The following is a 14,805-nucleotide window of genomic DNA, read 5'->3' on the forward strand; positions in this document are numbered from 1 at the left end:
TTTCCCATGAGAGATTTTCCCAGATACAAAGATTGTGAGGAGTAGCAAACAGTGTCTGCCACCAACAGAACATTCCAGAACATGGTTACTTGCTCCCTTGCTCACTCTCTCTTTCATTCTCTGGAAATTCTATTAAAAATGTGCTCTTCATACAGAAGTTTTTAAAACAATAAAATACTTAGGAACAAACTTCATCAAGGTTAAAGACTTGTACGATGGAAACTACAAAATATTTCTACAAGAAATTAAAGGCACAAATAAATGGGAGGACATATATTCATGGATTGGAAGACTTTACACTGTTAAGATTTCAGTTTTATCCAAACGATCTACAGATTCAATGCTATATTAAAATTCCAATTCTAATAACATTTTTTTTTTTTGCAAAGACAGAAAAATCTCAAGGGACCCTGAATGTCCAAAACCATCTTGAAAAAGAAAAGCAAAGTTGGAAGTCTCACATTTCCTGATAACATAGGCAAAAATCTTCTGAATATAAAAATGAGCAACTTCTTCCTGAATGCATCTCCTCGAGCAAGGGAAACAAAAGCAAAAATGAATACATGGGACTACATTAAATTAAAAGTCTTCTGTACAGCAAAGGGCACCATCAGTAGAACAAAAAGGCATCCTAAGTATGGAGTATGGGAGGATATATTTGTAAATGACATATCCGACAAGGGGTTAACATCCAAAATACATAAAGACCTCACATGCCTCAACAGCCAAAAAGCAAATAACCCAATTAAAAAATGAGTGGAGGACATGAACAGACAATTCTCCAAAGAAGAAATTCAGATGGTCAACAGGCACATAAAAAGATGCTCCACATCGCTAATTATCAGGGAAATGCAAAGTAAAACCACAATGAGATATCACCTCACACCAGTAAGGATGGCTAGCATCAAAAAGACTAAGAACAACAAATGCTGGTGAGGATGTGAAGAAAGGGGAACCCTCCTACACTGCTGGTGGGAATGTAAGCAATTTCAACCATTGTGGAAAGCAGTATGGAGGTTCCTCAAAAAACTAAAATTAGAAATACCATTTGACCTGGGAATCCCACTCCTTGGAATTTACCCAATACAAGTTCTCAGATTCAAAAAGACATGCGCACCCCTATATTTATCACAGCACTGTTTACAATAGCCAAGATGTGGAAGCAATCTCAGTGTCCATCAGTAGATGAATGGACAAAGAAGAGGTGGTACATATACACAATGGAATACTATTCAACCATAAGAAAGAAGCAAATCCTACCATTTGCAACAACATGGATGAAGCTGGAGGACATTATGCTCAGTGAAATTAGCCAGGCAGTGAAAGACAAGTGCCAAATGTTTTCCCTCATTTGTAGAGTATAACAATGAAGCAAAACTGAAGGAATAAAACAGCAGCAGACTTACAGACTACAAGAAGGGACTAGCAGTTACCAAAGGGGAAGGGTGGGGGAGGGCGAGTGGGGAGGTAGGGAGAAGGGGATTGAAGGGTATTATGATTAGTACACATGGTGTGGGGGGTCATGGGGAAAACAGCACAGAGAAGGCAAACAGTGAGTCTGTGGCATCTTACTACACTGATGGACAGTGACTGCAATGGGGTATGGGGGAGGACTTGATAATATGGATAAATGTAGTAACCACATTGTTTTTTCATGTGAAACCTTCATAAGAGTGTATATCCATAGTACCTTAATAATAATAAAAAAAAAACCTAAGATTTACCCAAACTACACCTCATCATAATCTCATTAAAATAAAACTGCAGTTCTAATCTCCCCATCCTCCCACCCTCTGGGGCTTTTATACATACACTTTGGGAAAAGATATGGGCACCAAGAAGAATGGGTGTTTAACTAGAACTGTCAATCAAATGACCTCATCTTGTCAATCAAAGAGATGCCTCTGGGCTAGGACATGATAAATAGACTGTCCTCTAAAAGTTTGGGGCCTTTATCTACCTTGACTCTGGCCCACTCCTCCCTTGGAGTGTATTCAAATAAAATACTCACTCTGCTTCACTATTGTGTCTCTGCCTTTCAGTTCTTTATTTCAGCAGGGACAAGAACCGAGGAGAACAAACTTAACTCAGTCCCTAACAACTTAAATGAAACAAACAAAAGCTTAGTTTCTTTTGAAGTGTGATCTTCATTTGAGAAATAAAACTTAGTGATTCAAAGTATTGTAATGTGCATAGGTGACAGACAACTGTCATAAACATCAAAAGAATGTCTGGGTCCCATAAAATATTTTCACAGTCTGTAAGTTGATCAATGAAAGTTTTCAGGACAGTTCATTTTTAATGCAGTTATCTCTTTATTGACCCAGTGCTGCTTCTAATGGGCAGGATCCTTGAATTCAGAAACATTTTGTGAATTTTCCTCTGAATCTCATATGTCAAACAGAGGGGCTGACCTGTTGTAGATTTTTATTAAGCATACTTGATAGTGATTTTGCATCAAAATTTACTTGATACAGTAACGATTTTAGGCAGAAGAGAAACATAGAATGTAATCTGCCTTGTATATAATTTTTCCTTTCCAAATTTCAAACCCATGAATTTCATGAACAACTAAATGAGCCCAAAGCTGGTGCTTCCTAGAAAATCTCCCTCCCAAGACAGCAAAAAATATTTAGTCTAGGCTTTTTACAAAAAATTAGTTTACAAAATTACTTCACTATTATGATCTGAGCATTAATTGTTTCACTGGTACTCTTCCTCACTTTTTTAAGTCTGAAAGAAAAATACTCTTGCTTAGAATTTCATTCAACTTAAAATTTCAAAGTAGGATTCTATCCTGACTCTTTAGTTTCATACTGCAAAGTTTTTTCCAAAAAACAAAATGGAGCTACATATACTATACATTGTAGATAACTCATTTATGTTTTACATATCTATTAGTTTAGGAAGGAAAGTACATGGATAAATGGTTAGAGATATAGATAGACAAATGAGTAAAGAATTTGATTAAATGATCCATTTTTTTGTAAGTGGCCCTTGATTATTGGTTCATTGCTGTTCATTTGTACTGCAGTAGGATTCAGTGCTACAGCTAACAGCTGTGCCATCTCCAAGCCCTAGTTTCCTGTATATGTAAGGGGTATCCTAATAAAAACCATCTCATTGAATTGTCATAATAATTATATTAGATAATATATATGGTGCTTATAGCAGAGTATCTATCACATAATGTTATCATAAATATTACCCAATATTAATTATTGTCATAACAATAGATATCCCTCAAGGATCTGTAAAATGTTACCTGACTCTTATTTTCACCAATTCCTGAAGTACCTACTTAGCTGTAATTTAGAGTATTATGTCACTTTCAAATATCTCTTTCCATTTGTTCCTAAATTAGTTTGTATATTAGAACAAAATAATTTGAACATTGATTTCCTGAGACAGAGTAATATCCCTATTCTTGGTTCCTATTTCATTCTGGGAAATGCAGAGAATGAGTGAAAAAAGAAATTACAAATAATGCTTATCATCCTATTTTAAAGTTTCCTGTATTTTCCAAAATTTCAATGGTTTTAAATAAAATAAACATTGTCCTATTTTAAGCTTTAAATCTTATATGAATATTCAGTGGTGTATTTATTTATGCATAACGTTTCATTACTAAAAATTTTTTAAGTGATCAGCTTTTTATAATATAGAAAAGTATATATAGTAGCTTTATGGAAACATGATTCAGATACTATACAGTTAATCCATTGAAAGTGTACCATTTCATGGTTTTTAGTATATTCACTAAGTCATGTGCATCATAATAGTCAATTTCAGAACATTGTCATCATCCAAAAAAGAAACTCTATCCTCATTAGCAGCTATTCCCCATTTCCTCCCACCACTCCAGCCCTAAACAACCACCAATTTACTTTCTGAATCTAAATATTTGCCAGAACATATCATACAAACAGATATTTATTTCAACTGTCATACAATAAAACACCTGTCCATTTATTGAGGACTTTTATTTTTTCAAAGTTTAATAGTTGTCAGAATAGAAGTTTTATACATCTTTTGTTTAATTTTTTTCCCAAGTATTTTATTCATTTTGATGATAATGTGAATGAAGTTGTTTTCTTAATTTCATTTTCAAATGGTTAATTGACAGAATATAGAAATGCAGTTGATATGTGTATATTGAGCTTCTACCTTATGACTTTGCTGGACATGTTTATTAGTTCTAATTATTTTTTAGTTGACTCCTTAGGACTTTTTTATAAGCAAGATCATGTCATCTAGAAATTAATTCCTTCTTTCCAATCTAGATGCATTTTATTTCATTTTCTTGACACATTTTCCGGCTAGAACCTCTAATACAGTGTTGAATAGAAATGATGAGAGCAGACATAATTTTCTTGCTCCTGATCTTAGGAGGAAAATATTTAGGAAGTATGTTGTAAGCTTTGGGTTTTTTCATCCTCTTGAGAAAGATTCCCTTCCATGCCTAGCTTATGGTATGTTTTTTATCATGATAATGTGTTGAATTTTGTCAAGTCTGTTTCACTAAATCTATAGAGGTAGGTGGATATATATTTATACTTCTTATAATATAATAAAGTTTCCCTCTTTATCTCTAGTAATATTTTCTATTTTGTTTGTTTTAAAGTCTATTTTGTCTGACATATGCGGAGCCAACTCAAGCTTTCTTATGACTCTCATTTGCATCATATGTATTTTTACATCTTTTTAATTTTTTATGTGCATGTTTAAATCTAAACTGTGTCTCTTATAGAAAGCATAAAGCTAAATATTTTCTTATCCATTCTGGAAATTTCTGCCTTTTGATCGGGCTTTTTAATCCTTTCATATTTAATGTTAGCATCAGTTTACTTAAATAGAGCCACAATTTCACTTTTGTGTTGTATGAGACCATAGCAGACTAGACCCAAGCAGACCCTTGAGAAAGCACTTGTTTACTTAAATCTCCTCTCATTTGCTCCTGCCCTGCCATGAAATATGTCTGAGCTAGACTGCTGGAGGGGAATGAGAGACACAAGCAGGAGAGCTGTCATGGCAGCCAAGATTATCCTACACCAATCAGCTCACAACCAATCAGGAATGGCAGGTGCAAGTGTAAACCCAACAAGAGGGCATTTTTAGTATCCTAAATCAAGAAAGGATTCCCTCAAAAGGGAACCAGAGTTTGCCACCCCAAAATATGCCTCTTTGGCATAAGGACTATTTGGAGCTGATTATTTTGAGAAATCTTCCGATGCAGGAGAACTCTGAAAACAGAGTGTAAGTTCTTTTTGTAAGGGAAATTTACATTTATAAATTGTATAGACGTTTTTATTACATTGTATAGACGTTTCTTCCTCTTCTGTACCAAGGAAGAGGATGACTCTTAACAACTTTTATGAATGGGAGGGCAAAGACTTGAATCTGCATAGCAAGCCTTACTAAAGAGTTCTGGTTTACCACACATTTCCTGTTCACTTTCCCATAATTTACCCCTCCCACCCTCACCACAAGTCCAAAACTCCTTTTCCTTGTCTAGCCTAAGGTGGTATGTAAGCCACCATAATTTGGCTGCTTCATTGAGCCACATATTTCTCTGTGAACTCCTGTTTGTGCATGAATATAAACTAAAACTGTTTTTTTCCTGTATTGTTAATGTCTTTTATCATCTTGATTCTCAGGCCCCAGCCATGGAACTTAGCAGGGTAGAAGGAAGATTTTTTTTCCCTTGCACCCTATATAAAGTACCCTACAGATACCTATAAAGTGAAAAAGGTATTGTTAAAATGGTGAAATGATCCAATGAGCATATTTAGTGTTATAAATGAGATAAACTGATTTGTGGTAACTCCTGTTTTTATGCAACTGGAAGACTGCAGATCACTGCTATAGTACTCCTACCAAAAAACATTTGTCTGAATCATCAGGTGTATCCAGATTGTGGAGCAATTTACAAACATTAAAAATGTGTCAATGCACAGATGCCATATGCACTGTTAAAATATAAGGATGGAGTGAGGGTTTTAAAGCAATGATCAATTAAAATGTTGGCACCAAATACATCTTCTCAAGTGGACAAAATGTCTCAGGGAAATAATTGTGTGGCTCATCTTCCAAAACCAGGAATCTGCTTAGTCTCTAAGGAGGAAACATGCTCCCAAGTCCACTGTAGTTACATCCAAGAAGGATAATGAAAAAGGAAGGATTTCCCATGTGAGGCCAGAGACCATGGAAAGCAAGGCATTCTAGGAACAGTTAAAGCATGGACTAGGACCAGCCTTGTCCCTGGGCGGGGCCTTCCCACATCTGACCCAGAGAACATTATCCTTCGGCTGTCCCTTAAGAAGAGGTGGGAATGTCTGATTTTGGAGGGTCTATGTGCTGAATATGTGGTGACAGGGAAGCTCTGGTAGAAGTTAGTGCTATTTGCCAAACACTGCTGGAATTCAGGCCTTAGGGAAAATGGTAGGATTGTATTTCCTGCTCCCCTTCTGTTTTGGGTGGGATCATGTGACTCATTCTAGGTCCAAATGGTCACGAGGGGCATTGCCAGGTATCACTACTGGACCAGAATATTTAATTATCATGCAGGCCCCCAGAGCTCTTTCTCCCCTTTCTCTTTGCTAGGAGTATCTTAAAGAATAAAAACCACCCCCTAGGCCTACCCCCTTGCCTCTACCTATTTCCCCGTAATGGGCATTTAGCATAAGTAAGAAATTGCTTTTTGTTTAAGCTACTGATAATTAGTATTTTTTAAATTTATTTTATTTTATCTCACTGTAGTCTGATCTAGTCCATAGAGAATGATACTTAAGTCCTCTGATTTTTGCTGGGTAGCAAGAGACAACATATGATTGGATTCCATTTGTATAAAAAGACCAAGAAAGATAAATTGAGTCAGAAAGTAGATTAGTGGTTGCTGAGGCAAGGGAAGCAAACATTACCTGTACATGGGCACGAGAGAACTTACTGGGAAGATGGAAATGTTCTAAAACTGATTTATGGAGATGATGGCAGCACTCAGTAAAGTCACTAAAAATAATTGAACTGTGCATTTTAAATGAATGAATTTCATGAAATGTAAAATAATCTCAATAAAGCTTTTTAAAAAAAGCAAAAGATACTTGCATCTATGTAAAGCTGGATAATACTTACAACATCTCCATCCAAAAATATTTTTCTTGAAACTGTAGGTCTATGTCAGCAATGATAGTTTACAGCCATTCTCTTGAGTACCTTATGATGTATAAGGGTAGATTTTCAAAAATAATTAGTGAAGCAGCTAACTTCACAAAAGAAAGAGAAAAATATATAATGGTATAGAATTCTAATCTATCCAAATTGTTGCTTAATAGATACTACTATAATTCTTTGCACAAAATAATAAACAAGAGAATCAAAATCTTGAAATATTCCAATCATTTTTCAGTCTTGTATTCAGGATTTATTGCTGTATAAGCAGCCTACACACACCCAGCCTCTCAGTTCCTCAGGGGATGACCAAGCACCATACCCATGGGTTGATATTTTACTCAGAACTGTCCCACCTTCAAAATCACTACCATACACATCCCACTCTCCCACTCTCCCACTCTCTAGATTACAATCCTCTACCCTTTCAACTTGTTTACATATCTGATTCCCTAGATCTGTTCTTAAATCTCTAAAGACTAATTTATTGCATCCTCTGACTTTTTCCTTCCATCAACCTTCTCATTTCTTTACTCTTCATCTAATTGAATTGCTGTGACTCATTATTTCATTAATGTATCTGCTGTACTATTTAACATCAGACTTAACTTAAAATATTAAAAAATACAAATAACAACACTACAGGTGTTACTTGTCTCTGACTAGTAAAAAAAAGAGAACTTTAAGTTACTAATTTTAAAAAGAACTGTCAACATAGAATTCCATGCACAGCACAAATGCCCTTCAAATAAATGTCTGTGAATTGCATGAAAAAGAAAAATATATCTAGGAATAAATTTAACCAAGGAGGTGAAAGACCTGCACACTGAAAACTTTAATATATTGATGAAAATAAATCAAGAGGACACAAATGGAAAGATTCTGCATTCATGGATTGGAAAAATTAATACTGTTAAAATGTCCATACTACTCAAATCAATCTACAGATTCAGGACAATCCCTAACAAAATTCTAATGACCTTTTGCACAGAAATATAGAAAATAATTCTAAAATTTGTACAAAATCACAAAAGACCTCAAATAACCAAAGCAATCCTATAAAAGAAGAACAACCTAGAGACATCACACTCTCCGATTTCAAACTGTATTACAAACCTATAGTAATCAAAACAATATGGTGTTGGCATTTAAAAAAAGACACAAAGAACAACAGAACACAACAGAGAGCCCAGAAATAAACCCAACATATCTATTCAATTAATTTCTAACAGAGGAGTCAAAAACATACAATGGGTGTCGGACAGTCTTTTCAATAAATGGTGTTGGGAAAATTGGACAGTCATGTGCAAAAGAATGAACTAGACTACTAGCTTACACATGCACAAAAATTCACTCAAAATGAATTAAAGATCTGAATGTAAGATCTGAAACTACAAAACTCTTGGAAGAAAACACGGGCTGTAAGCTGTTTGATATCAGTCTTGGTGATGATTTCTTAGGATATGACTCCAAAAGCAAAGGCAACAAAGACAGAAATAAACCAGTAGAACTACATTGAATTAAAAAGCTTCTGCACAGAGGGGCAGAAGATGGCGGCATGAGTAGAGCAGCGGAAATCTCCTCCCAAAACCACATATATCTATGAAAATATAATAAAGAAAACCCTTCCTAGAATAAAGACCAGAGGACACGGGACAATATCCAGACCACATCCGCACCTGAGAGAACCCAGAGCCTCATGAAGGGGGTAAGATACAAGCCCCGGCCCGGCAACAGCCGAGCGCCCCTCCCCCCAGCTCCCGGCGGGAGAAGAGCAGGCAGAGCGGGAGGGAGACGGAGCCCAGGGCTGCCGAACACCCAGCCCCAGCCATCCGGGCCAGAGTACAGGGCCCTGGATACTAGGAAAACAGGGCAGCAAGAATAGTGAGTGGGCACCAGAGGCCGGGCGCTGGAGGACATAAGAAAAGTGAGCGACCAATTTTTTTTTTTTTTTTTGCTGTTTTGTTTTGGTGAGCGCTTTTTGGAAGTCTTAAAGGGATAGGGCCCCCAATACTAGGGAAACAGGGCAGCAAGAACAGTGAGCGGGCACCAGAGGCCTGGTGCTGGAGGACATCAGACAAGCAGGCGATCATTTTTTTTTTTTTTTTTTTTTTTGCTGTTTTGTTTTGGCGGGCGCTTTTTGGAAGTCTTAAAGTGATAGGGACCCCAATACTAGGGAAGCAGGGCAGCAAGACCGGTGAGCAGATGCCTGAGGCTGGTGCCGGAGAATAAAGAAAAACGAGCGGCCAACTTTTTTTTTTTTTAACTAAAAAAAATCTTTTTTTTTTTTTAATTTAAAAAATTTTTTTTTTTTTTTTGGTGGTCGTTTTATTTTGGCGGGTGCTTTTTTGGAGTCTTAAAGGGGCAGAGCGGGACACTTAATCCAGAGGTAGGGAATCCGGGGAACTCTGGGCACCCTAACCCCTGGGGTGTAGGGAGCAGGGAGGCCCCTTACGGAGATAAATAGCCTCCAGGCCGCTCCCCCTCCAACGCAACTCCACCACCTTGGAGCAGAGGCCCGAACCAGGCCACGCCCACAGCAACAGCGGAGATAAACTCCATAGCAGCCGGGCAGGAAGCAGAAACCCTGTTTGCGCGCAGCTGCCCAGCACAAGCCACTAGAGGTCGCTGTTCTCCCAGGAGAGGAGGGCCACAAACCAACAAGAAAGGAAGTTCTTCCAGCCATCACTCGTCCCAGCTCTGCAAACTATTCCTATCACCATGAAAAGGCAAAACTACAGGCAGACAAAGATCACAGAGACAACATCAGAGAAGGAGACAGACCTAACCAGTCTTCCTGAAAAAGAATTCAAAATAAGAATCATAAACATGCTGACAGAGATGCAGAGAAATACGCAAGAGATATGGGATGAAGTCTGGAGAGAGATCACAGATGCCAGAAAGGAGATTGCAGAAATGAAACAAACTCTGGAAGGGTTTATAAGCAGAATGGATAGGTGCAAGAGGCCATTGATGGAATTGAAACCAGAGAACAGGAATGCATAGAAGATGACAGAGAGAGAGATAAAAGGATCCCCAAGAATGAAACAATATTAAGAGAACTGTGTGACCAATCCAAAAGGAACAATATCCGTATTATAGGGGTTCCAGAAGAAGAAGAGAGAGGAAAAGAGATGGAAAGTATCTTAGAAGAAATAATTGCTGAAAACTTCCCCAAACTGGGGGAGGAAATAATCGAACAGACCACGGAAATACACAGAACCCCCAACAGAAAGGATCCAAGGAGGACAACACCAAGACACATAATAATTAAAATGGCAAAGATCAAGGACAAGGAAAGAGTTTTAAAGGCAGCTAGAGAGAAAAAGGTCACCTATAAAGGAAAATCCATCAGGCTAACATCAGACTTCTCGACAGAAACCCTACAGCCTAGAAGAGAATGGCATGATATATTTAATACAATGAACAGAAGGGCCTTGAACCAAGGATACTGTATACAGCACGACTATCATTCAAATATGACGGTGGGATTAAACAATTCCCAGACAAACAAAAGCTGAGGGAATTTGCTTCCCACAAACCACCTCTACAGAACATCTTACAGGGACTGCTCTAGATGGGAGTACTCCTAGAAAGAGCACAGCACAAAACACCCAACATATGAAGAATGGAGGAGGAGGAATAAGAAGGGAGAGAAGAAAAGAATCTCCAGACAGTGTATATAACAGCTCAATAAGCGAGCTAAGTTAGGCAGTAAGATACTAAAGAGGCTAACCTTGAAACTTTGGTAATCATGAATTTAAAGCCTGCAATGGCAATAAGTACATATCTTTCAATAGTCACCCTAAATGTTAAAGGGCTGAATGCACCAATCAAAAGACATGGAGTAATAGAATGGATAAAAAAGCAAGACCCATCTATATGCTGCTTACAAGAAACTCACCTCAAACCCAAAGACATGTACAGACTAAAAGTCAAGGGATGGAAAAACATATTTCAAGCAAACAACAGCGAGAAGAAAGCAGGGGTTGCAGTAGTAATATCAGACAAACTAGACTTCAAAACAAAAAAGTAACAAGAGATAAAGAAGGACACTACATAATGATAAAGGGCTCAGTCCAACCAGAGGATATAACCATTCTAAATATATATGCACCCAACGCAGGAGCACCAGCATATGTGAAACAAATAGTAACAGAACTAAAGGGGGAAATAGACTGCAATGCATTCATTCTAGCAGACTTCAACACACCACTCACCCCAAAGGATAGATCCACCGGGCAGAAAATAAGTAAGGACATGGAAGCACTGAACAACACAGTAGAGCAGATGGACCTAATAGACATCTATAGAACTCTACATCCAAAAGCAACAGGATACACATTCTTCTCAAGTACACATGGAACATTCTCCAGAATAGACCACATACTAAGCCACAAAAAGGGCCTCAGAAAATTCCAAAAGATTGAAATCCTACCAACCAACTTTTCAGACCACAAAGGCATAAAACTAGAAATAAACTGTACAAAGAAAGCAAAGAGGCTCACAAACATATGGAGGCTTAACAACATGCTCCTAAATAATCAATGGATCAATGAACAAATCAAAATGGAGATCCATCAATATATGGAAACAAATGACAACAACAACACTAAGCCCCAACTTCTGTGGGACACAGCAAAAGCAGTCTTAAGAGGAAAGTATATAGCAATCCAAGCATATTTAAAAAAGGAAGAACAATCCCAAATGAATGGTCTAATGCCACAATTATCGAAATTGGAAAAAGAAGAACAGATGAGGCATAAGGTCAGCAGAAGGAGGGATATAATAAAGATCAGAGAAGAAATAAATAAAATTGAGAAGAATAAAACCATAGCAAAAAATCAATGAAACCAAGAGCTGTTTCTTCGAGAAAATTAACAGAATAGATAAGCCTCTAGCGAGACTTATTAAGAAGAAAAGACAGTCAACACAAATCAACAGTATCAGAAATGAGAAAGGAAAAATCATGATGTACCCCACAGAAATACAAAGAATTATCAGAGAATACTATGAAAACCTATATGCTAACAAGCTGGGAAACCTAGGAGAAATGGACAACTTCCTAGAAAAATACAACCTTCCACGATTGACCCAGAAAGAAACAGAAAATCTGAACAGACCAATTACCAGCAACGAAATTGAAGCGGTAATCAAAAAACTACCAAAGAACAGCAAAAATGAGTAAGTGGGACTATATTAAGCTGAAAAGCTTCTGAACAGCAAAAGACACCATCAATAGAACAAAAAGGAACCCTACAGTATGGGAGAATATATTTGAAAATGACACATCTGATAAAGGCTTGACGTCCAGAATATATAAAGAGCTCACACGCCTCAACAAACAAAAAACAAATAACCAATTAAAAAATGGGCAGAGGAACTGAACAGACAGTTCTCCAAAAAAGAAATACAGATGGCCAACAGACACATGAAAAGATGCTCCACATCGCTAATTATCAGAGAAATGCAAATTAAAACTACAATGAGGTATCACCTCACACCAGTAAGGATGGCTGCCATCCAAAAGACAAACAAAAACAAATGTTGGCGAGGCAGTGGAGAAAGGGGAACCCTCCTACACTGCTGGTGGGAATGTAAGTTAGTTCAACCATTGTGGAAAGCAGTATGGAGGTACATCAAAATGCTCAAAACAGACTTACCATTTGACCCAGGAATTCCACTCCTAGGAATTTACCCTAAGAATGCAGCAATCAAGTATGAGAAAGATCAGTGCACCCCTATGTTTATCGCAGCACTATTTACAATATCCAAGAATTGGAAGCAACCTAAATGTCCATCAATAGATGAATGGATAAAGAAGATGTGGTACATATACACAATGGAATACTACTCAGCCATAAGAAAAGGGCAAAACCAACCATTTGCAGCAACATGGATGGAGCTGGAGGGTATTATGCTCAGTGAAACAAGCCAAGCAGAGAAAGAGAAATACCAAATGATTTCACTTATCTGTGTAATATAAGAACAAAGGAAAAACTGAAGGAACAAAACAGCAGCAGAATCACAGAACTCAAGAATGGACTAACAGGTACCAAAGGGAAAGGGAATGGGGAGGATGGGTGGGTAGGGAGGGATAAGGTGGGGGGAGAAGTAGGGGGTATTAAGATTAGCATGCATGGGGGGGTAGGAGAAAAGGGAGGGCTGTACAACACAGAGAAGGCAAGTAGTGATTCTACAACATTTTGCTATGCTGATGGAAGGTGACTGTAAAGGTGTTTATATGGGGGACCTGGTATAGGGGAGAGCCTAGTAAACATAATATTCATCATGTAAGTGTAGATTAGTGATACAAAAAAAAAAAAAAAGGGGCAGTTCCTGTGTGGTAACCTCCAATGAGTTCTACGCAAGGGTATAAGGGCATATAAAAGTGTAGGCAAAGGGTCTGTTTGTGTTTATACAGAGGATCAAAGCCTAATTGGGCTACCCCGAAAATGAACTAACATACGATATGAAAAAGAACTTCCAACATCAGCACTCTCTGGAAGACTCATGCCAGAAGTTGATCATCAAAAAACCCCAACAAAGATCCACGCACTGCTATAGCTGTAGATGCACTCATCCCACCAGTTCCTGGACTTGCCATGGGAATGAGGAAGGAGATATCTAAGCTGGCCTGTGCATGCAGTAAAACAACAAATTTGACTGGATCTATACTGTTGGAACTCAATCAAGAATTAGGAAAAGTGCAAATTGTAGCGCTCCAAAATCTTACAACTACAGACTATTTACTGTTAAAAGAACATAAGGGATGTGAACATTCCCCAGGAATGGGTTGTTTTGGTTTGTCTGATTTCTCTCAGACTGTTCAAGTTCAGTTGGACAATATCCACCATATCATAGATAAGTTTTCACAAATGCCTAAGGTGCCTAACTGGTTTTCTTGGTTTCACTGGAGATGGCTGGTAATTGTAGGTCTGCTTTGGTTATGTAACTATACTCCTATTATGTTAATGTGTGTGTGCAATTTAAGTAGTAGCTTAAAACCTATACATGCTGAAGTTACTCTACAAGAAGATATGTCAAAGAAATAATCAATCAACATCTTCCCATGTTTTCTTCCATCTGCTACTTCTATAGCTTTTCTTCTTCCTTCCTAATTACACCCCTTAAATAGAATTCATGCCTCATGTCAAATTTACCGAGTATCATAATTCTTCCAAGTGGTAAAGATACCTCAAGACAAATGCTGGGCATAGAAGCCACAGGGCATAAATATGCAAAGAAATAAAAAGCTAACCATTTCAGACAATAAGGCTTCTCTCTCCCTTACCAACTTTACATTTCCCTGTATGGCCCCGGAAGATGACTGGTTAGCAAGAGACGGGTAAGATTCCTCAAGGGAGGAACAACCTAAGACAGGCACAGTCGCAGGGGGGTCATCAGGTGAGAAATTGGGGATCAACAAAGGTGAGGCTTAGAACCTCACCTCCCCTGTTCTGAGAGAAATCTTCTGCATACGTGGATGTTTTATTGCCCTTGTCTAGCTTGGATTAACACATAGTCTACAGGCACACACCTGATCATCCACATTTGCTCTCTTACAACACTAAACTATGTTTTCTACCTTTATCTTGTATCTACCTACCACTTCAGCATTTTATTAAAAATAATAAT

Source organism: Manis pentadactyla, chromosome 3, assembly GCF_030020395.1.
Source record: "Manis pentadactyla isolate mManPen7 chromosome 3, mManPen7.hap1, whole genome shotgun sequence".
Classification (NCBI taxonomy): Eukaryota; Metazoa; Chordata; class Mammalia; order Pholidota; family Manidae; genus Manis; species Manis pentadactyla.